This window comes from Lepisosteus oculatus, chromosome 21, assembly GCF_040954835.1.
Source record: "Lepisosteus oculatus isolate fLepOcu1 chromosome 21, fLepOcu1.hap2, whole genome shotgun sequence".
Lineage (NCBI taxonomy): Eukaryota > Metazoa > Chordata > Actinopteri > Semionotiformes > Lepisosteidae > Lepisosteus > Lepisosteus oculatus.
The window spans coordinates 14689644-14714981 of record NC_090716.1 but is presented as its reverse complement, the minus strand read 5'-3'; the positions used below and the strand labels follow the sequence as shown (position 1 = coordinate 14714981).

The 25338-nt window shown below is 41.5% G+C and overlaps 1 protein-coding gene and 1 long non-coding RNA gene across 3 annotated transcripts in view; one reads left to right on the top strand and one right to left on the bottom strand.

Moving 5' to 3' along the window:
- The window catches only part of LOC102682408 (leucine-rich repeat-containing protein 4C), a 446308-nt gene that overhangs the window by 345261 nt on the left and 75709 nt on the right, over positions 1-25338 (bottom strand). The window lies entirely within an intron of this gene.
- The window catches only part of LOC107075809 (uncharacterized), a 53443-nt gene that overhangs the window by 4553 nt on the left and 23552 nt on the right, over positions 1-25338 (top strand). The window contains exon 3 of the long non-coding RNA XR_001477327.2: positions 14247-14367. This is a non-coding gene — a long non-coding RNA (uncharacterized lncRNA). The remainder of the gene's footprint in view (positions 1-14246; positions 14368-25338) is intronic.

Genomic DNA, 25338 nt, shown 5'->3' with positions numbered 1-25338 from the left:
ATGTAAAAAAAGAATCCTTTTCATGGGGTGTACTCTTTCACACCACTGTATATGTTTTCCTTTGTATTGGTTATTTTGCACATTTATTTGTAAGAAAAAAAATGAGTTGTATCCTTTGAATCTGCCTTTTTGTGTGCTCAATTGTTATACAGTACTCTTGCAATTTACTGTTACAGTTTCTAATTGTTCCAAGAGGTTCAGACCATCATAATTACACATTTATAGAAGTTACTGCACCTAGCTTGTGAACCACGGTCATCCTCAACATTGCAAAACAATCAGTTCCCCTTTGTCTCTAGTTTTTTCCGTGTGTTTTGTGACGGGATGGGAAGAACTTTCAAATGACACCAAAAATACAGATAATGTTGTACATTTAATGTTAAACTGTTAAATTGTAACACAAGCTGCCTTCCCGTGGAGTTTTTATTTTATTTGTTTAAAAGATATTAATAAAAGATGTAGTTGTAGGTTATGGCTATATCTGAAGGTTATTTCACATATTTACAACATAGGATGATCAATGCTGAGTGATGTAATGAATGACAGGACAAAAGTGCACTACAGTGTATATATAGCTCGATTATTGGAGAATGCTAGATCAGCCTCAGCCTGGAAAAGGAGTGTATATAACAAGTTACATTTGTAGTGGACCGTATGTGGGGGTTACCAGTCTATAAGGTTTGGACAGAATTCAAGCTGTCCTATAAACAATGGGCCGCAATGGAATGAAGGTATAACAGACTTGCAAAAATGTTGCATTATTTTCACTGGGACAATGTACACTCATTAATAGCTTAGCAACAGGCATCAGAATGGAATGCAGTAGAATAGATCGGTTTTTCAATTAGTAGCACCCAGTGGAGTACCTAATTAATGTTCATTTTCACTATTCTGCCCTTTGCTTATCAGAATAATTTGGTTTCTCGATGTGCACAGCTCATTACAGGTATTCTTTGAACCAGGAAATTCAAAGCTTTCCATTCGGAAGGTGGGGGGGGAAGCCATTAGATCTGCCAAATTCAGCACTATTGTGTTTCCTTGTTGGCTTTTTCCTAACGAGAAGAAATTGAGCAGAGAGAAGGCAAACTCAACTTTGTAAAGTTCTCAATCGCCAGGAAATGTAACGGAGCTAGCTCTGTAATGGAAAGGCCACTCATTAACACGGGCAACATTCAATCACAACCAGCGTGGCAACCAAATACAGGCCTGTATTCTATCATTATTAAGCTGAACACAGCTGTGTCTGTTCAAAAAAAGACTCCATATACTATTGTCACAGTGGCATGAACAATATCAGAAATAAAATTGTCAATCATGGGAAAAGAGGTGTGATCACATAGTAGGTTGCTGTTTAAGCTGCCCAGAGACTTCAATCTACACTGCAGGAGAACACCTCCAAGCAATCTAGCCTGGTGTGATCTATTCTGTGTCTAGAGTCTGCAAACTCCTGGGGGGTATTTTCCTTAGAAAAGCCTGGAACTGTCTATTTTATCAGGTTAATTTAAACATATGCCCACATGCCCTGACACCTCAATTTTTTAAGGATCACATATTGTAATTGTGTCAAAGTACAATTCAGGACATATTTTGATTAGCTTTTCCTGTAAGCTTTACTGCTCCCTTGTCAAAGATTGTACCTGCACTTTGAGAATTCTCTCAGTTTTAGCAGTGTTAGTGTGTTTTTTGTACTTTGTTCTAATCACTTACAGGGAATGTATGGTTTTGCAATGTCTTTCCTCATTCTCTAAGCTCATTCCATTGCACAGCCTTGGCAGAGATGCTGCCAGATTAGTGTGATAAGTGCATGGTTTTAAGAAAATGTTTTTTTTTTAAGTTTAGCTGTGTGGAATGTCTGTTTCCTTTGATTACATCTCAGCTAAAGAGTAATTTGCTAAACATTTCTAATTTCAGGGTTGTAAAAATTGAACAGTTAGTCTGAAATGTCTAAAAGCTTAAGAGAGAAAATTTATTTCAGGTTCAAAATCATATTTAAGACTTTGATTAAAAACCTAGAGCTCAGAAGGAAAGGAAGCCAGTCTTTCAGGGTTAGAAATACTTTATTGATCACTGAGATGTGAAAGCTCGGTGGTCAAATTCCTCATAAATCCGTGATAAGTTATGACACCATAGAGATACGCCATAGAGTTTATTTGCATACAATGCTTTGCTGTTGGTTAAATTAAACCAAAATAATTGTATAATGTGCATCATGTGAGCATGTATGTTTTGATCTCTTTTAAAGCCTGTCTGTGCGATAGCTGTTTTATGAAACTTTGAAATCGGAAATAGTTACATAATTCTGGCTAGTAGAAATCATTACAAATATGACTCCTGATGGGGGGGATGGACCGTAGCTGAGACATGGTCAAGCCACAGAGCAGGGGGATTAAAAGCCTCCTGTCCAATAGGTGATCCATTTAAAGGGATGGGGCCCAGTGCCTGTCTGTGGTACTTTGAGGATCAGCTTCACAAGAGGGGTTACGTGGCTTCAGCACCTGCCGTGTCAGTCTTGAGTTCCTAGTTGCACTGTGAGCAGCAGGCTGCCGCAGTGAAGGGATAGTGAGTGTCTCAAGATAATTCAAAGGGCTCTTCAGCTTCACTTAATACGGGTAACTAGTGCATTGTGTCTCCTCAAAGGTAATAATTTGTGATAAAAGTTCTGGATTTGGTGACATTAAAGCAAGCATATGAAAGATAAATATTCTTTAAAGCATGGCCTCTTCAGTTAGTTTGTATGTGTATCTAAAGATAGCCAACAATTGTATTGTTATGAAAAAGGTGTGAGGATGGGGGGGGGTGACAGACATTCGAGGATTACAAAACTGAACTAGAATGGGCTCAACATGCAGAAGTAATCATGAAGATAATACATTGCAGTGGACCTGTCATATATAGTTATTTTAAAGTGTATATGGTCAGATATAAACCCCACCCAAAATCAAGACAGAACAACTGTCTAATTTGCTGTCACATACAATACCTAGATGCAATGTTTTTCCAAATCTGGCCTCTGCATTATTCTGAAGTCTAAGTACACATCTATTGATGGTCATTTCTTTAGGTTTAAACCCCACATTTTTTTCCCATCAGCCTTTGTTGGCTGCAAAGGAACAAGTCAAAGTTTGATTCTACACTGAAAAGAAAAAAAAACTTTGAACTTTTTGTTAAGCAGACCTGTTAAAGCTAATGAAGGCTAAACAGCATAAACATAATTGTCTTTATTTTCAGTGTGGAATGAACCTGTACTTTTCATATGTATGATACTATATGAAGCATCCAGTATAGTATACAAGTTATCAAACAGTTTGCAATTTAAATAATACAAAGTGATTTAACAATTGAAAAGTTGTTTTTGCTACAGCATATTAGGAGCTATATTTTACTTTTAATCAACATTCCTTAAAACATGACAAAATAGAAGCATTCACTAATGATTTTACACAATTTATTAAATGTGTAATATGGTAATTTACCTTGCCAAAAAAGGTCTTTCCATCAATTACAGTTAATGTTGTAAAAGTCATGGTTTTTTGTAGCAGTGGGAAAGGAGAGGAAAATACATAATTCTCTGACAACAGAGCTTTTGTCCAAATACAAAGTCTCAGCAGGGCATGAGATTAATTGAATTTGTAAACCCAGTTACTGTTGGGAAGAACATCTTACAGCTGAACTTGTATGCATTTGATTGAATTTGTAGCCAGTTGCTTTAGGAAAGAATAGCCTACAGCCGAACTTGCTCTCAAGGTTTATTGGTATTCATTTCATTATGGTTCAAGTCTACTGTGAGGGTAACTGCTATGCATAATGTTGATTATACTTAATTGGCATGACACAATGTAGGGGAATATGTCACATTACAGCTTAAATGGGGTCCGGAGGCATATAATATTTACTGTAATGTTACTTCCAAGTTCTTTTTGTTTGGTAAAAAGAAATTGTGGTCTTATCATAGTTTCTAACCTAACACCATGCTAAACACGGAACTTCATTAAATAAAATCAATATTCATATTTCCAAATGAATCCGCAATAAAGGTCATCAGGTTAATGTTTTTATAAAAATTGCGTGATTTACACTGTAAGTTTGGTTTTAAATTGCATCATATCTGACGGGTGACCCCCAGGGAGGCTCAGGGTAACAGTTGTGCACAAGCTTCTCCTTTCTCTCAATCCCAAATCAAAGAAAGTCTAAACATTGTTTAGTGTGAAACTTGTAAATGGTTAAATGCAGGACTCTGAATACCAATGGCAAAAGAATGCTGAACTATAGGTTGTCTTGTGAATATTATTGATGAGACTGTAGCACTTACAAGGGTTCAGGTGGGTTCCTGAGGCTGAATTGACTCTTTATTTGCAATGCCCAGCTGTAGCTCCCAGCTTAGTCTAGTACTGGTGCACAGCATACATTCAGTACTGATTTGTTTCCCAGGTTCCTTCTCAGACTACTGGATAGTGTTATAGTTCCCTTCCCACTCCTCGTATCCCATTTGTGAAAATGAAGAGGCATCCCCAAATCCCACAGAATGTGAGACCGTTTCAAACCTGTGTGCAGTAACATTTACAACTGACCTACAGTTCAGGAAAAAGCATTTAAAGTAAATATGGAACATTTGGAATGGAACTCGCATTATCCTATTATGACTATATTCCAGTAGAAGTCCACTGAAACCCAGTCTGCACTCTTGTGCCCAGAGGCTTGCGCCTGTACAATATTCTACCCCAGGGACTGGCAAATTCAGGGTCACATGGTCCATTAGTTTTTAATTTAGCTTTTATCTTATGTTAAATAATCAGTGTTATTATTATAGCTTATTGTAGTCCCTAAGACTTTTAAACACTCCAAAACATTTATGAATTGGAATTACTGAAAATATTCTACGCAGATATTTATTTTTCAATAAAACCTAAAGTGACTTGGCCTCTCTAGATTATTACTGTATGTATAATTTTCCTTGGTTATTTGTAAAAGTCCAACAATGCTGATCAGGGAAAGGGAACATTTCAGATCATATCATCCAGTAAATGAGGGTTATTGAGAAACAATATTCCCAGATCACGGTTACTGTTTTTTTCTTATTTGTAAAATATTAGTAGAGGTAATAGTGACTATTGTACTGTACATGAATGCTTTAGGTTGCACTAAATCACTTCAGCATTCCACATGATCACACACTAACCCATCAATCAAATGAAAATAGAATGAATAAACAACGTTAAATGTTTCCCAATGACAAGACTATTTTATTTTCACCAAACTACTAACACACCAGTAAACCCTATTTTAGGAACTGGAAAAAGAACAATGAGATAATTGCAGTCTTCATGGGAAAGCAGATGGCAATTTTTATGAATAACACTATTTGCTCTCACCACACAAACTGAAGGATATCAAGAAAGGAAGAGACAGCTGTCTTGATAATGATTAAAGGTGAAGTATCTGCTGCTGGTGTCATGTGCCTATAGATTGGAGGAAAAGAAAATTATATCAAATCTATGTAAATCAACAACGCAACTCCTCTTTTGCTTCTCCCCAGCTTTAAAACCATAAGAAATCCATTTTTATATAATGGAAATAAGCCAAGGGGTATATTTAATCTGTTCTTAAATATGCAGGTTAAGCAAATTGGGTTTAATTGATTGTAATGATACAGTACACAAGAGCTTGCAGATGCAGATTCAGTGGTAACTTAGTAATGTCTTCACATATTTAACTGTTGTGGTATTAATGAGTCTCTGGTATCTTTATGTTATCAGGGTAAAAACAGGTCTGTATGATGGTATCCCTTGAAATAATGATTAGTATTAAATTGCTGTTGTTCTCCACTATTGGATAATATCTATTCACAAATGTGAACAGACGCCTAAGCACAATGTGTAACAACAAAGATATCTAAAACACCTACAATTCGGAAATTGTACATTTTGGAAAATCTTGTTTATTTTTTTTAAACTACCTGAAGCAATGATTTAGTTGGAGTAACTTCTGCAATACTTTTTGTAAGGTAGATATCACAAAAATAAGTTCTTTATATCTAATTAGAAGAGGCTTAAGAGATTAAGACAGCTATTCTTTTTAAAATAAAAACAAGAATTCAAGATTCCAGGGCATTGGAAACACATTCCATTATTCAAATGTTTTTTCTAATTCCACGAAAAACTTGAATAGCATCTCGACGTCACATGCTCACAATCCATGTGCACCATTTCATCAGAAGCCAAGGGATTTAATTAATCAACTCTATATAACAAAATTTGCATGTTAAGCAAATGAACTTCACTTGATTGGCAGAATCCAGGAAAGTAAGGCTTACAAATGCTAGCTCACTGGTGGCTTAAAGTTGCAGTTTGCTCATAACAGCTGGAACAGCAATCACTAAAACCTATCAATATAAAATAGTAAATGATTCTTCTTAACTTCAGAAAAAAGACAGAAGCATAATGTGTGTCTCTAGCTTTCCTTGGACTGATTTTAATTCAATTTAACATTTTGTGATGCCATAAAATAATATATATAATGTACTCTATACTGTATATAGTTAGATAGTCATGTTAAAGTCACCCTGCTGCATCCCAGTGGGATGTCCCAGCTAGAGTGGCCACTATCCACGCCTCTGCTCTGCCCCAAACGGCATGGAGGCAGGTTTCACAGAGCACCTGGCTGTAGTGGGAAGTCACACAGCAGTCACCGGGCAGCTGCCAGTATCCCGGACAGTCTTGCTCTGTGCATGTGCAGTGAGCCTCAGGTGTAGAGCAGGTTACCAGTGTCAGAAAACTCCTGGACTGTGATGCGCTTGCTCCTGGGTCTGTAACCTCTGCATCCGCACCCAGGGGGTGGTGCATTTTGTAACATGTCAAGCATGAAATGGACTATGGCAGGTTATAAATAGGAATGGTCATTTTATGAAGTATTAAACTGGAATGAGAACTAATATTACACATTGATGTATTTAAATGTCATTTTCTTACGTTTTCCCTGATGGAATTTTCAAAAATCACAATCTTTCTTTTGTGTTTTATGGAGATAGTGTTGTATGGAGATAGTACAAACCTTATTTTGGTTTAACAGCAGATGTTTATACAATTGCAAGATGGGATACTGCGCGAGATTGTTTTGCTTTCAAAATTGGGGGGAGGGAAATAGGCTGCACAAATTGTTTTAAATCCAAATCACAAGCTGAACATCTAATTAAATTTCTAGAAGCACTTTATCCAAGAGTTTTTTATTTAAAAAATGAACATGAATGACATAAAATGTTATTTCTCTAAATGATACGTACTGTATAACATTTCCAGCCCACACTGCAGTTGTTTTAGATGTGTAAAGGCTGGGAACTTAGGCAAAGATGAGTTGTACTTCTAGTCTTCGTTAGTTGAAAAATTAGGTAGTCCAACATTATTGCTAATTGTGGTTCTCTGAAAACACCTGTAAGTGTTTTAAAAGACAAAACATCAGCCTTCCTTTTTAAAAACATTTTAAATTGGTTTCACAATATCACTTGGGTAAGTTAGACAAATGACATCTTAGTGTGCATATTAACCTTTAAATGTTTATTCATCAATTTATAATTTAAAGACTTTTTGCAGCATGGGTTGTTTGAGACCTTATAGAAAGGCCTGACTTGTAGAAAGAACCTCTCAAATGCCTACAAATCTTGAATTCAGTTGTATATTTAAATACCCTTAGGGGTTACATTGGCTAAGTGCATTGTTTTTAATTATAGATTTAATCTCTTGAATAATGCCTCATCTTGGATGTTAATTTTTAACATCTGAGGAACATGTGGGGAGTGAAATCTCACCCTGTTTTTCTCATATATAATTATCTAATTGTTCAATCAAACCATATGTAGACAAATGTCAAATCAAATAGAATCAGAGCAGTTTAGCCTGACTCTAAGCAGTATTGCTGTAGGTGAACTGAAACAGTTTATTCTTAGGTCTCTTAGGGCATAAAAATACATCTTGTCATGATTTTAAAATAATTTTAAGAACTTAGTACATTAATTAATACTGAGAGTTACCCACGTTAAAGATCTGTTTCTGTACAAGATGAGATTGTATTATTGACGTCTCTGGAGACATTGGGAATTATCAATTGTGATCCGTTGGAATAGGGAATTTGTCTGCGTTATGTGGGTCAGGTGCCAAGAGCTGCCTTATAGATAAGGGTTTAAATCCAGGGTGGTGTCATGTGCAACTACTTGGTAATATTTGTATTTTTCATTATTTACTGTTGTATAGAAATTCTTCTGTGGCCAAGGAGAAACCGTAATATGGTTTCTGTTAAGACTTATCCATCGGCACAACACCTACTGATAATACTAAATAAAGGTAAAACTTCTGGGAAAACTGTCTAAAAGCCAATGGAAACAAAGCAGAAAATGAGCTGCAGGCAATGTCCTAAAGGATATCACAAATTTTTCTACACAGTGTCCAAAACGATTGTTCTTCTGTACTTTTAGAATGTCACCACTAAAGACTCTGTGAAAAGCCACATGAAAAGCTATTTGAACCAGGAAAGAAACATTAATAAGAACATAAAATTACAAAAACTTTGAAGGAAACACCTTGAAGGTCCTATACATGTAGTGGCACACAAATGTCTCCGAACACCTGTTTAAGGCATTTGGAACATTAAACCCCTGTAGCAGAAGGATGGGTTTTAAGTCATTGCATTGAACACCAGGATATTTTTGTGATAGTTTGCTATAAATCACTACAAACACATTACCTAGCTGAAATGTTTTTTTAATTGTTTACGCTAATTGCGTACCCATGTTTATAGGTACATATTTGTACAAAAGGTATTGTTAGGCAGTTGATTTTGACTCATTTGTAGTCCCTCTAGTCCACATATCCAACCTCTACTTTGATGGAATATTCATACAAGGCAATAATGTGAAGAAACACTGCCAGTTTTAGATACTGGGTCTGTACATAGAAATAGATTGTTCTAGTATTAATGCAAAGCACACATTTCACAAGACAGTGTTGGAAGATTGAGATTAATAGTCTCCACTATTAATCTTAATATTCAGGAAATATACTGTATACACGTGATGGTTTATGAATACTGCTCAGCATTCATTTGTATGATATGTTAACAAATGACAAATGACATGCTCTTTTATAGATTTGACCTTTTTGCATTATTTAATTCCATATGGCTTCACTTTGAGTTTTTTTTTCCCCGTTTTTCACAATGCTCCCATTATACCATATTTCCATATACGACTCAAAAGTCGCTGTGAACATTTTTCACGTAATCTGAGATGAATATCAACAATAAGGTCTTTTTCCCCAAGGGACCTGAAAACTACTAAATGTAGCAAGAGAAAAAAAATGAAAGCAGATTTATTCCAATCAAAACCCAAGTAAACTGAAACAAATCACATTGTCTGTAAGCTTCCTGTCAGTAAAACAGCTTTTTAACATCTGTTAAACATGTAGATATGGCCAAGGAATCTACTACAAATATGAGTGCACAGCTAGCTGGGGTAACTCCCAAACTAGGTATTTTCTCTTTCCCTGCATGATTACAATGGCACAGTTTTGTAACCCCATGAGAACAGGAAAGAATACTCACCAATGCCGTACAAATTATATGACACAGCTGTAAGTTTTTTAAATTTGAAAGGTTTAACAAGGGAGACACAGCATTCAAGTCTGTGAGAGTATAGGGAGTTTCTATTTCTCCACTACTGTTTTTTTGATATACTGCATAAAAATATATGAATGAAGTTACCTTACACAAGCAAAAATAATACAGTATGTTTCAGAATACATGTCAAAAAGGAAATGCTCACTGCAAAGGAAAGAATCTCAAAAATGTTTTAAATTCTAATTTTCACTTCAGACAACAATTCTGTAGGTGCTTTCCATTCATTTCCAATTAAACTAAACGATCTACATGTGCAGAATGCAATATTCACATTTTGTTTCTGTTTGATAAAAAAGTCTAGTGTTTTCAGAGAGTCCTTTGGCTGCATTTTATGTCTCATAAATGAATAATTCATAATGATGCTTGTTTATACATACTGAGCAATTAGGTTACCTATACACACTTTTGTGTACAGTTATGTTTTTGGTTACAGATCCCAGTAATTTAAATATTATGACATATCTTGCTTTCATAACATGACAATACTGAAAATCAGTCAAATCCCTATACTCAGAACTTATACTCAGAAGATATTACAAATTAAAAAAAAACAATTGTAGGGGAGAGTTAGGTTTCTGTAAATACATGATTGAACAAATTGTAATTTTAAAATATGTAACCTTTATCAGAGTAAAGAAAATGCTTGTCTGTAGGGGGGCTTCTTAATTCTAGAGGAGATCTAGGTTTGGCAATAAATCAAATTAAAGCTGCATTTCAAAGTAAAGAGATGGACTGTGGGAGGAAACCAGAGCACATGAAAGAGACCCATGCAATCATGGGGAGAGCACACCGTACAAGCCCTGTGCAGATAGCACTGTGGGAATTAAGCCCAGGGCCCTAATCTTGTGTAATAGTAACAGTGTTTCTACTGCTTTAGTTCTGTTTTCGGGAACTTGTGTTCAGGGAACCTTTAGAGGTGATGAAGATTTTGTTAAACTCACATTTTAGTTTATTTTTTAGTTACCTGTTGCTCATAAACTCAAGTGACATATTGCCAGTGATGCAAATAAAGAAAATGCCCTTAAATTTAACAATCTTCTATATTAAAGTTTTTACAGTTAACATCCCTGATGTTTTGTTTTCAATTTTTACCAAGATACCAGTTTAAGAGTTTGCTGATGAAGTGGCCTTTTCTAAAGGGTATGATAAAAACCTCTCTGTAAGTGTATTAAGGTATATGATAGCATGTCTCTCCTTCGCTGGCACTGCATTGTAATTTAAGGGCTTATCTCCCTTTTGAGTCGACATGCAATGTGGTTTGTCTGTCTCCAACCCCAATAAATCAGAAAGGGTTTGACAGCTCCTATTAATGCAGAAGTAACGGGGTGATGGGCATTGATACACTGTCTTTCTGCCTACAAGGAATCCTGAGTCATAACATAGTTACACAATTTTCATTTCCTCTCCACAGATACAAAAATAATTCTTGGATTTGTTTTCAGACAATACTGTGTGTAAAGAGCCAGTATTGCAGTTGTGCTCGCTCAATGTGTCACTAAATGAAGAGCACAATGGACACTCCATATTTCATATAATGCAGAGAGCATTTAATTTACCATCTGTATTTCCTTGCCAAATTATTCTACTAATAAAACTGAGCATTAACCTGCTCTATTTGATAAGTCCACAAAACAAACAAAAAAGCTATCTGGCGAAATTGAGACATTTTCTACGGTCGCACATCAAGAGAGCCAGTTTAATAAAATGTATTGCATATGTCGTACACAAATAGGTAACAGTGTACTGAAAAACAACAGGATTGCACACTTAACAGTGTGATTGAATACATTGAATCAGGAAATAGATAAGCAAGAGCCCAATGTGGGGTAGAACAACTGGAATTCTAAAAACAAACTTACATTCATGCACCTCTTCTCATCTCAAGAGATACCAAAGCACTTAACAACAGCAGCCAGGCCATGCATAGAAGAGTCAAGTACAGCACAGTCTACTCCATGGTGAAACAGCATTAGTTTAAAATTGACAGCTTGTCTTTCTCTGGCTTTTGTTTGGCTTGATTCGCTTCACTACTATCTTTTGTTTTCCCAGTTATTGCTTCTCAAGTCACTTGTAATGTAAACTAGAAAAGAGATGGCTGCTGTTGGCCCTAGAAAATCACAGCTCAATCACTGGCTCTATTGGAACCCCTTAAATCACCTCTTTCATTTTAAATAGTTAATGTCAATCAGTTGACAATGAGGCAACCTGTTTTGTTACCTCTCCCTGAACATCACAACATTCTGTAATTTTACATTATTATATTATTGGGAAAGTTTAGATATTTAGACAGCTATGTTCTGGTATTTTTGTTAACTAATATAATCAAATGTATGCTGTATATGACATCTAGCAGCATGGCGACACAGTGGTTGGCTTTGCTGCACTGGGACTGTGGGGTGCTATCTGTGTGGATATTGCATGCTCTCCCAGTGTTGGCCAGGGTTTCTCCAGGTGCTCTGGTTTCCACCCGTAGTCCAAACACGTGCTAGTAGGTTAATTGCCTTCTGGAAGAATTGACAGTGTGCATGTTGGTGTTTGTGTCTAAGTGTCTGTCCTGCAATGGACTGGTGTCCTGATTTGCACTGGTTGCTTACATGGATGAAGATGTATGTATGAATGAATATATATATATAACGTCTGCTATTTAACTGATGTTTCTTGTTTTTACTAAGCAAAGTACAGTCATATATACAGTAAAATGGATTTCCTTTCAATAAAGAAAATAGTCATTCAGAGTTGATTGGGAAAGTAGTGACTGAGCAGCCTGTGTGCTTAATTTAGGAGTTTTTTTTTAATTTAAAAGACATTTTAAATTTAGAGGTAATTTCACATATCAGGGTTGTACATGGAATCATTACACAAACTCATTGCTGTTGATTTAAATACTCCTTCATGTATTTTGAAGCTCCAAATCTAAGAGTAATTTAGGTTCCCCTACAGCAGTGTTGAACATCTTCTGCCCCTGACAGTTAGGTTAACTTATTCCTGTACATATAATTTAGACAATTGTACCATCCTTCTAGATGGGGTATAGAATATAATTCCCCATTTTGAATGTAAATGCCTACATTAAACATGTCAAAATTTCACAAAAGAAAATGAACTAGTATACTCCAGTTTAATAGTTTATCAGCAGTTGAGTAGGAATGATAACAGTGCTAGTGTGTTTGAGTGCACAATGAAAATAACAAACAAAGCATACATATTCATGAGAAGTCACAAACATTATGTACTGTACATAAATAACTGTTGCTCGACGAGCACAGAGACTTATAATTAGTACTGCATTTTTATTGCTTTATATTTATAAAAATCGAATTCCAATTTTTACTTTTAATTGAGGGATTCCCACATGGGCACTCAAGTCATGGCAGGAAGAAGCTGAATATCTATTTACAAAGTTTCAAAGTTAAATAAAATTGATTGGGGAATTGTAGAAGGGGACAAATTTTCACTTGTCTTAAAGTTTTTGACACCTGCATTAGGATTATTAGTTTTGTGTGCAACCTGATTGTATGTTACTGTTTCTAGCTATGAAACCTACCTAAAATGTTTCTTTTCTTACGGCTTTGGCTTACACAGCTGACAGCTGAGCCCAGACCTCTGTGGTCACTTCTGAGCATCACAGATGTCTAGTATGGAAATGCTTACCCTAACCCTAGCTGGGGTTTCAGCAGAGCAATCTTACAATCTGTTGCTGAAGCACTCCAGTCTACTGTTCTGTGAGAATGTTCCCCAAATCACAAAAATTCAAAAACAATCAAATCCACTGAAAAATGCTCTTGGTAGTGTATGTTCTCCGATAATGTATCTTATCTAGTCAAATTGTCAGTCAGCTGAAAAAGGCTGTAAAATGGTGTTAGAATGAGGGTGTATTTCAGGTCAAAGTAGGGTTTGGGTTCCAAGCACGGTGCAAATTACAGGGGAGCTTAGCTGAGCAAGGCACAAGCTCCCCTAAAGAGACCATTTTGTGAAATTTTGGGGGGTCTCTGAAATATGGAGACAGACAATTTAAGAAATTTCCTATTTATATCTGTCACTTTTTTCCAGTATAAATTACATTTTTATTTGTGTTTTGAGTGTGTTGTTGCCATAGAAATAGCTTAGCGACTTAATGCTGTTACTGATCAAGGACATGGCGGCATGGTTCCAAAAGTAGGCAACATTTCGTCTTTAGATTTTTGCCTAACAAGCAGACAAACTAATAACTCATGGTTGTTTTCTTAAAAAAAAAGGCACAGTGAATTTGCAGAGAAAATGTCCAGTGACATTAGTTTTTCTATATAAATTACTGTAAAGCAACGAAGATGCCCAAGAGAAAACTTTACTTACTAATATTGGGTTCAATCTTAAAACTGTGGGTTCAAAACGATACCCATTGCCTTTCGTTAAGAATGGAAACTTGGCATTCACAATATGCAGAGATGCAAAGGGTCTTCTGCTGTCAGACAACGCACTTGGCATGCATTTATCTGAGGAGTGGATTAATTCAAGAAAAACAGTTTTATTCAGACCTGTCTATGTGGTGGCCAAGGAAAGCCTAGCTCATACAAAGTTAACTCCTCACTCTCCTCACTTCTTTTTAGTGATCTGAAGGGACCTCCTTTGGAGAGACTTGATCCTATGCCTTTGTATCATCTTGGATTAAAGCAGTCCACTGCTCATCCACTTCGTGACCCAGACCTCTGTGGTCACTTCTATTTTAAGGTAAGAGTAACTTCTCTTAAATTTTAGCAAAATAATCTGATGCTCAATTTATATGCCTTTGTTTACTGGCCCTTCATGTGTGATGCGTCCCCCACCAAGGGGGAACCCTGTTTCCAAGAAGCATTAAATGTATATTGCAGTTAAACATCTAGTTGCATGTTAAATGAGAGGATTGTGAGAATTTACCCAGATGAAATTGATTTCTTGGAACATTTGATCTGACTCAGTTCTGGAATACAGCTGCGCAATACACACTATTAGCCACCAACAGTCTGTGTGCATCCACTGAATCCACTGAAAAGAGCTCTTGGAAATTGTGCAACTGTGCAATTCACACTTGAAGCCACATTTGATCCAGCTAAGTTCCGGAACGCAATTGCGCAACTTTGCAATTCACACTATAAGCCACATTTGATCCGCCTCATTTCCAGAACGCAATTGCGCAACTGTGCAATTCACACTAGAAGCCACATTTGATCCAACTCTGTTCCGGAACGCAATTGCGCAACTGTGCAATTCACACTAGAAGCCACATTTGATCCAGCTCAGTTCCGGAACGCAATTGCGCAACTGTGCAGTTCACACTACAAGCCACATTTAATCCAGCTCAGTTCCGGAACGCAATTGCGCAACTGTGCAATTCACACTATATGCCACATTTGATCCAGCTCAGTTCCGGAATGCAATTGCGCAACTGTGCAATTCACACTATAAGCCACATTTGATCCCACTCAGTTCCGGAACTCAATTGCGCAACTGTGCAATTCACACTAGAAGCCACATTTGATCCAGCTCAGTTCCGGAACGCAATTGCGCAACTGTGCAATTCACACTAGAAGCCACATTTAATCCACCTCAGTTCCGGAACACAATTGCGCAACTGTGCAATTCACACTACAAGCCACATTTAATCCGCCTCAGTTCCGGAACACAATTGCGCAACTGTGCAATTCACACTATAAGCTACATTTGATCCAGCTCAGTTCCGGAACGCAATTGCGCAACTGTGCAATTCACACTATAAGACACATTTAATCCAATTCTGTTCCGGAACGCAATTGCGCAACTGTGCAATTCACACTAGAAGCCACATTTGATCCGACTCAGTTCCAGAATACAATTGCGCAACTGCGCAATACACACTATAAGCCACATTTGATCCGACTCAGTTCTAGAATGCAATTACGCAACTGTGCAATACACACTATAAGCAACCAACAGTTTGGGGGGAGAAAAAAGGCGGAGGAGGGAGCTTGTTTTCACTTGTCCTCAACTGTGCTTGGAGCACAATCCAGCGCTTAGCATCACAAATGTGATGTATCTCTCTCTGTCTGTGTCTGTTTCTCATGGAGACAAGCTGGGGTATGCGAAATGACGAATTCCTAATACAAGAAATTGTATAGGGCTAATAAAGTGATGTTATGTTAAATGTCTGGTGTGAGAATGCTAACCCCATCCCCAGCTGGGGTTTCAACGGAGCAGTCATACATTCGTTCTCTGAAGTACTCCAACCTACTGTTTTATCAACATGTTCCCCAAGCCTCACATTCGGCGTCGAAACCGCACACATCCATTGAAAAGAGCTCTTGGAAATTGTGCAACTGTGCAATTCACACTAGAAGCCACATTTAATCCACCTTAGTTCCGGAACACAATTGCGCAACTGTGCAATTCACACTAGAAGCCACATTTGATCCAACTCAGTTCCGGAACGCAATTGCGCAACTGTGCAATTCACACTAGAAGCCACATTTAATCCACTTTAGTTCCGGAACGCAATTGCGCAACTGTGCAATTCACACTAGAAGCCACATTTAATCCACCTTAGTTCCGGAACACAATTGCGCAACTGTGCAATTCACACTAGAAGCCACATTTGATCCAACTCAGTTCCGGAACGCAATTGCGCAACTGTGCAATTCACACTAGAAGCCACATTTGATCCGCCTCAGTTCCGGAACGCAATTGCGCAACTGTGCAATTCACACTAGAAGCCACATTTGATCCAGCTCAGTTCCGGAATGCAATTGCGCAACTGTGCAATTCACACTAGAAGCCACATTTGATCCAGCTCAGTTCCGGAATGCAATTGCGCAACTGTGCAATTCACACTAGAAGCCACATTTAATCCAGCTCAGTTCCGGAACGCAATTGCGCAACTGTGCAATTCACATTATATGCCACATTTGATCCAGCTCAGTTCCGGAATGCAATTGCGCAACTGTGCAATTCACACTATAAGCCACATTTGATCCCACTCAGTTCCGGAACGCAATTGCGCAACTGTGCAATTCACACTATAAGCCACATTTGATCCCACTCAGTTCCGGAACGCAATTGCGCAACTGTGCAATTCACACTAGAAGCCACATTTGATCCAGCTCAGTTCCGGAACGCAATTGCGCAACTGTGCAATTCACACTAGAAGCCACATTTAATCCACCTCAGTTCCGGAACACAATTGCGCAACTGTGCAATTCACACTAGAAGCCACATTTGATCCAGCTCAGTTCCGGAACACAATTGCGCAACTGTGCAATTCACACTAGAAGCCACATTTAATCCATCTCAGTTCCGGAACACAATTGCGCAACTGTGCAATTCACCCTACAAGCCACATTTAATCCGCCTCAGTTCCGGAACACAATTGCGCAACTGTGCAATTCACACTATAAGCTACATTTGATCCAGCTCAGTTCCGGAACGCAATTGCGCAACTGTGCAATTCACACTAGAAGCCACATTTAATCCACCTCAGTTCCGGAACGCAATTGCGCAACTGTGCAATTCACACTAGAAGCCACATTTAATCCGCCTCAGTTCCGGAACACAATTGCGCAACTGTGCAATTCACACTAGAAGCCACATTTGATCCGCCTCGGTTCCAGAATACAATTGCGCAACTGCGCAATACACACTATAAGCCACATTTGATCCGACTCAGTTCTAGAATGCAATTACGCAACTGTGCAATACACACTATAAGCAACCAACAGTTTGGGGGGAGAAAAAAGGCGGAGGAGGGAGCTTGTTTTCACTTGTCCTCAACTGTGCTTGGAGCACAATCCAGCGCTTAGCATCACAAATGTGATGTATCTCTCTCTGTCTGTGTCTGTTTCTCATGGAGACAAGCTGGGGTATGCGAAATGACGAATTCCTAATACAAGAAATTGTATAGGGCTAATAAAGTGATGTTATGTTAAATGTCTGGTGTGAGAATGCTAACCCCATCCCCAGCTGGGGTTTCAACGGAGCAGTCATACATTCGTTCTCTGAAGCACTCCAACCTACTGTTTTATCAACATGTTCCCCAAGCCTCACATTCGGCGTCGAAACCGCACACATCCATTGAAAAGAGCTCTTGGAAATTGTGCAACTGTGCAATTCACACTAGAAGCCACATTTAATCCACCTCAGTTCCGGAACACAATTGCGCAACTGTGCAATTCACACTACAAGCCACAATTAATCCGCCTCAGTTCCGGAACGCAATTGCGCAACTGTGCAATTCACACTACAAGCCACATTTAATCCACCTTAGTTCCGGAACACAATTGCGCAACTGTGCAATTCACACTACAAGCCACATTTAATCCGCCTCAGTTCCGGAACACAATTGCGCAACTGTGCAATTCACACTACAAGCCACATTTGATCCAACTCGGTTCCGGAACGCAATTGCGCAACTGTGCAATTCACACTAGAAGCCACATTTAATCCACCTTAGTTCCGGGACACAATTGCGCAACTGTGCAATTCACACTAGAAGCCACATTTGATCCAACTCAGTTCCGGAACGCAATTGCGCAACTGTGCAATTCACACTACAAGCCACATTTAATCCACCTTAGTTCCGGAACGCAATTGCGCAACTGTGCAATTCACACTAGAAGCCACATTTGATCCAACTCAGTTCCGGAACGCAATTGCGCAACTGTGCAATTCACACTAGAAGCCACATTTGATCCAACTCAGTTCCGGAACGCAATTGCGCAACTGTGCAATTCACACTTGAAGCCACATTTGATCCGACTCAGTTCCGGAACGCAATTGCGCAACTGTGCAATTCACACTATAAGCCACATTTGATCCAGCTCAGTTCCGGAACGCAATTGCGCAACTGTGCAATTCACACTAGAAGCCACATTTAATCCACCTCAGTTCCGGAACACAATTGCGCAACTGTGCAATTCACACTACAAGCCACATTTAATCCACCTTAGTTCCGGAACGCAATTGCGCAACTGTGCAATTCACACTAGAAGCCACATTTGATCCAACTCAGTTCCGGAACGCAATTGCGCAACTGTGCAATTCACACTAGAAGCCACATTTGATCCAACTCAGTTCCGGAACGCAATTGCGCAACTGTGCAATTCACACTTGAAGCCACATTTGATCCGACTCAGTTCCGGAACGCAATTGCGCAACTGTGCAATTCACACTATAAGCCACATTTGATCCAGCTCAGTTCCGGAACGCAATTGCGCAACTGTGCAATTCACACTAGAAGCCACATTTAATCCACCTCAGTTCCGGAACAGAATTGCGCAACTGTGCAATTCACACTACAAGCCACATTTAATCCGCCTCAGTTCCGGAACACAATTGCGCAACTGTGCAATTCACACTATAAGCTACATTTGATCCAGCTCAGTTCCGGAACGCAATTGCGCAACTGTGCAATTCACACTATAAGAAACATTTAATCCAACTCTGTTCCGGAACGCAATTGCGCAACTGTGCAATTCACACTAGAAGCCACATTTGATCCGCCTCGGTTCCAGAATACAATTACGCAACTGCGCAATACACACGATAAGCCACATTTGATCCAACTCAGTTCTAGAATGCAATTACGCAACTGTGCAATACACACTATAAGCAACCAACAGTTTGGGGGGAGAAAAAAGGCGGAGGAGGGAGCTTGTTTTCACTTGTCCTCAACTGTGCTTGGAGCACAAATCAGCGCTTAGCATCACAAATGTGATGTATCTCTCTCTGTCTGTGTCTGTTTCTCATGGAGACAAGCTGGGGTATGCGAAATGACGAATTCCTAATACAAGAAATTGTATAGGGCTAATAAAGTGATGTTATGTTAAATGTCTGGTGTGAGAATGCTAACCCCATCCCCAGCTGGGGTTTCAACGGAGCAGTCATACATTCGTTCTCTGAAGCACTCCAACCTACTGTTTTATCAACATGTTCCCCAAGCCTCACATTCGGCGTCGAAACCGCACACATCCATTGAAAAGAGCTCTTGGTAATTGTGCAACTGTGCAATTCACACTAGAAGCCACATTTAATCCACCTCAGTTCCGGAACACAATTGCGCAACTGTGCAATTCACACTACAAGCCACAATTAATCCGCCTCAGTTCCGGAACACAATTGCGCAACTGTGCAATTCACACTACAAGCCACATTTAATCCACCTTAGTTTCGGAACACAATTGCGCAACTGTGCAATTCACACTAGAAGCCACATTTGATCCAACTCAGTTCCGGAACGCAATTGCACAACTGTGCAATTCACACTAGAAGCCACATTTGATCCTACTCGGTTCCGGAACGCAATTGCGCAACTGTGCAATTCACACTAGAAGCCACATTTGATCCAACTCGGTTCCGGAACGCAATTGCGCAACTGTGCAATTCACACTTGAAGCAACATTTGATCCAACTCAGTTCCAGAATAAAGTTGCGCAAATGTGCAATACACACTATAAGCCACCATCAGTTTGGGGGGAGAAAAAAGGCGGAGGAGGGAGCACTATTTCACTTGTCCTCAAGTTTGCTTGGGACACAATCCAGCGCTGCTCATCTCAAATGTCCTGTTTGAGACAACGGTGCAGTCATACATTCGTTCAATGAAACACTCCAACCTACTGTTTTATCAACATGTTCCCCAAGCCTCACATTCGGCGTCGAAACCGCACACATCCATTGAAAAGAGCTCTTGGAAATTGTGCAACTGTGCAATTCACACTAGAAGCCACATTTGATCTAACCCAGTTCCGGAACACAATTGCGCAACTGTGCAATTCACACTAGAAGCCACATTTGATCCAACTCAGTTCCGGAACACAATTGCGCGACTGTGCAATTCACACTACGAGCCACATTTAATCCACCTCAGTTCCGGAACACAATTGCGCAACTGTGCAATTCACACTACAAGCCACATTTAATCCGCCTCAGTTCCGGAACACAATTGCGCAACTGTGCAATTCACACTATAAGCTACATTTGATCCAGCTCAGTTCCGGAACGCAATTGCGCAACTGTGCAATTCACACTAGAAGCCACATTTAATCCACCTCAGTTCCGGAACGCAATTGCGCAACTGTGCAATTCACACTAGAAGCCACATTTAATCCGCCTCAGTTCCGGAACACAATTGCGCAACTGTGCAATTCACACTAGAAGCCACATTTGATCCGCCTCGGTTCCAGAATACAATTGCGCAACTGCGCAATACACACTATAAGCCACATTTGATCCGACTCAGTTCTAGAATGCAATTACGCAACTGTGCAATTCACACTATAAGCAACCAACAGTTTGGGGGGGGGGAGAAAAAAGGCGGAGGAGGGAGCTTGTTTTCACTTGTCCTCAACTGTGCTTGGAGCACAATCCAGCGCTTAGCATCACAAATGTGATGTATCTCTCTCTGTCTGTGTCTGTTTCTCATGGAGACAAGCTGGGGTATGCGAAATGACGAATTCCTAATACAAGAAATTGTATAGGGCTAATAAAGTGATGTTATGTTAAATGTCTGGTGTGAGAATGCTAACCCCATCCCCAGCTGGGGTTTCAACGGAGCAGTCATACATTCGTTCTCTGAAGCACTCCAACCTACTGTTTTATCAACATGTTCCCCAAGCCTCACATTCGGCGTCGAAACCGCACACATCCATTGAAAAGAGCTCTTGGAAATTGTGCAACTGTGCAATTCACACTAGAAGCCACATTTATTCCACCTCAGTTGCGGAACACAATTGCGCAACTGTGCAATTCACACTACAAGCCACATTTAATCCACCTCAGTTCCGGAACACAATTGCGCAACTGTGCAATTCACACTACAAGCCACATTTAATCCGCCTCAGTTCCGGAACACAATTGCGCAACTGTGCAATTCACACTACAAGCCACATTTAATCCACCTTAGTTCCGGAACACAATTGCGCAACTGTGCAATTCACACTTGAAGCAACATTTGATCCGACTCAGTTCCAGAATAAAGTTGCGCAAATGTGCAATGCACACTATAAGCCACCATCAGTTTGGGGGGAGAAAAAAGGCGGAGGAGGGAGCACTATTTCACTTGTCCTCAAGTTTGCTTGGGACACAATCCAGCGCTGATCATCTCAAATGTCCTGTTTGAGAATGTTAACCCCATCCCCAGCTGGGGTTTCAACGGTGCAGTCATACATTCGTTCTCTGAAACACTCCAATATACCGTTTTGTCAACATGTTCCTCAAGCCTCACATTCGGCGTCGAAACCGCACACATCCACTGTAAAAGCACTTGGTAATTGCGCAAATGTGCAATTCACACTATAAGCCACATTTGATTTAACCCAGTTCCGGAACGCAATTGCGCAACTGTGCAATTCACACTACAAGCCACATTTAATCCGCCTCAGTTCCGGAACGCAATTGTGCAACTGTGCAATTCACACTTAAAGCCACATTTGATCCGACTCAGTTCCGGAACGCAATTGCGCAACTGTGCAATTCACATTATAAGCCACATTTGATCCAGCTCAGTTCCGGAACGCAATTGCGCAACTGTGCAATTCACACTAGAAGCCACATTGAATCCACCTCAGTTCCGGAACACAATTGCGCAACTGTGCAATTCACACTACAAGCCACATTTAATCCGCCTCAGTTCCGGGACACAATTGCGCAACTGTGCAATTCACACTATAAGACACATTTAATCCAACTCTGTTACGGAACGCAATTGCGCAACTGTGCAATACACACTAGAAGCCACATTTGATCCCACTCAGTTCCGGAACGCAAATGCGCAACTGTGTAATTCACACTTGAAGCCACATTTGATCCAGGTGAGGTACGCTGGCGGCTGTGTGGTGTGACGCATTGGTGGCCGGGCACGGTGTGGTGCGCTGGCGGCTGTGTGCTTCGATGCAGTGATGGCCGGGCACGGTGTGGTGCGCTGGCCGCTGTGTGGTGTGACACAGTTGTGGCCGGGCACGGTGAGGTGCGCTGGCGGCTGTGTGCTTCGATGCAGTGGTGGCCGGGCACGGTGAGGTGTGCTGGCGGCTGTGTGCTTCGATGCAGTGGTGGCCGGGCACGGTGTGGTGCGCTGGCGGCTGTGTGCTTCGATGCAGTGGTGGCCGGGCACGGTGTGGTGCGCTGGCCGCTGTGTGCTTCGATGCAGTGGTGGCCGGGCACGGTGTGGTGCGCTGGCCGCTGTGTGGTGTGACACAGTGGTGGCCGGGCACGGTTAGGTGCGCTGGCGGCTGTGTGCCTCGATGCAGTGGTGGCCGGGCACGGTGAGGTGCGCTGGCGGTTGTGTGGTGTGACGCAGTTGTGGCCGGGCACGGTGAGGTGCGCTGGCGGCTGTGTGGTGTGACACAGTTGTGGCCGGGCACGGCGTGGTGCGCTGGCGGCTGTGTGCTTCGATGCAGTGGTGGCCGGGCACGGTGAGGTGCGCTGGCGGCTGTGATGTGTGACGCAGTGGTGGCCGGGCACGGTGAGGTGCTCTGGCGGCTGTGTGGTGTGAGGCAGTGGTGGCCGGGCACGGTGAGGTGCGCTGGCGGCTGTGGTGTGACGCAGTTGTGGCCGGGAACGGTGTGGTGCGCTGGCGGCTGTGTGGTGTGACGCAGTGGTGGCCGGGCACGGTGAGGTGCGCTGGCGGCTGTGTGGTTTGACGCAGTGGTGGCCGGGCACGGTGAGGTGCGCTGGCGGCTGCGTGGTTTGACGCAGTGGTGGCCGGGCACGGTGAGGTGCGCTGGCGGCTGTGTGCTTCGATGCAGTGGTGGCCGGGCACGGTGAGGTGCGCTGGCGGCTGTGTGGTGTGACACAGTTGTGTCCGGGCACGTTGAGGTGCGCTGGGGGCTGTGATGTGTGACGCAGTTGTGGCCGGGCACGGTGTGGTGCGCTGGCGGCTGTGTGGTGTGAGGCAGTGGTGGTCAGGCACGGTGAGGTGCGCTGGCGGCTGTGTGGTGTGACGCAGTTGTGGCCGGGCACGGTGAGGTGCGCTGGCGGCTGTGATGTGTGACGCAGTGGTGGCCGGGCACGGTGAGGTGCGCTGGCGGCTGTGTGCTTCGATGCAGTTGTGGCCGGGCACGGTGAGGTGCGCTGGCGGCTGTGTGGTGTGAGGCAGTGGTGTCCGGGCACGGTGTGGTGCGCTGGCGGATGTGTGGTGTGACGCAGTGGTGGCCGGGCACGGTGAGGTGTGCTGGCGGCTGTGTAGTCTGAGGCAGTGGTTGCTGGGCCCGGTGTGGTGCGCTGGCGGCTGTGTGCTTCGATGCAGTGATGGCCGGGCACGGTGAGGTGCGCTGGCGGCTGTGTGGCGTGACACAGTTGTGGCCGGGCATGGTGAGGTGCGCTGGCGGCTGTGTGGTGTGACGCAGTGGTGGCCGGGCACGGTGAGGTGCGCTGGCGGCTGTGGTGTGACGCAGTTGTGGGCGGGCACGGTGTGGTGCGCTGGCAGTTCCGGAACACAATTGCGCAACTGTGCAATTCACACTGCAAGCCACATTTAATCCACCTTAGTTCCGGAACACAATTGCGCAACTGTGCAATTCACACTATAAACCATATTTAATCCGCCTCAGTTCCGGAACATAATTGCGACACTGTGCAATTCACACAATAAGCCAGATTTGATCCGACTCAGTTCCAGAACACAATTGTGCAAATGTGCAATACACACTATAAGCCACCATCAGTTTGGGGGGAGAAAAAAGCCAGAGGAGGGAGCACTATTTCACTTGTCCTCAAGTTTGCTTGGGACACAATCCAGCGCTGATCATCTCAAATGTCCTGTTTGAGAATGTTAACCCCATCCCCAGCTGGGGTTTCAACGTTGCAGTCATACATTTGTTCTCTGAAACACTCCAACATACTGTTTTGTCAACATGTTCCTCAAGCCTCACATTCGGCGTCGAAACCGCACACATCCACTGTAAAAGCACTTGGTAATTGCGCAACTGTGCAATTCACACTTGAAGCCACATTTGATCCGACTCAGTTCCGGAACGCAATTGCGCAACTGTGCAATTCACACTATAAGCCACATTTGATCCAGCTCAGTTCCGGAACGCAATTGCGCAACTGTGCAATTCACACTAGAAGCCACATTTAATCCACCTCAGTTCCGGAACACAATTGCGCAACTGTGCAATTCACACTACAAGCCACATTTAATCCGCCTCAGTTCCGGAACACAATTGCGCAACTGTGCAATTCACACTAGAAGCCACATTTAATCCGCCTCAGTTCCGGAACGCAATTGCGCAACTGTGCAATTCACACTATAAGCTACATTTGATCCAGCTCAGTTCCGGAACGCAATTGCGCAACTGTGCAATTCACACTATAAGAAACATTTAATCCAACTCTGTTCCGGAACGCAATTGCACAACTGTGCAATTCACACTAGAAGCCACATTTGATCCGCCTCGGTTCCAGAATACAATTACGCAACTGCGCAATACACACGATAAGCCACATTTGATCCAACTCAGTTCTAGAATGCAATTACGCAACTGTGCAATACACACTATAAGCAACCAACAGTTTGGGGGGAGAAAAAAGGCGGAGGAGGGAGCTTGTTTTCACTTGTCCTCAACTGTGCTTGGAGCACAAATCAGCGCTTAGCATCACAAATGTGATGTATCTCTCTCTGTCTGTGTCTGTTTCTCATGGAGACAAGCTGGGGTATGCGAAATGACGAATTCCTAATACAAGAAATTGTATAGGGCTAAT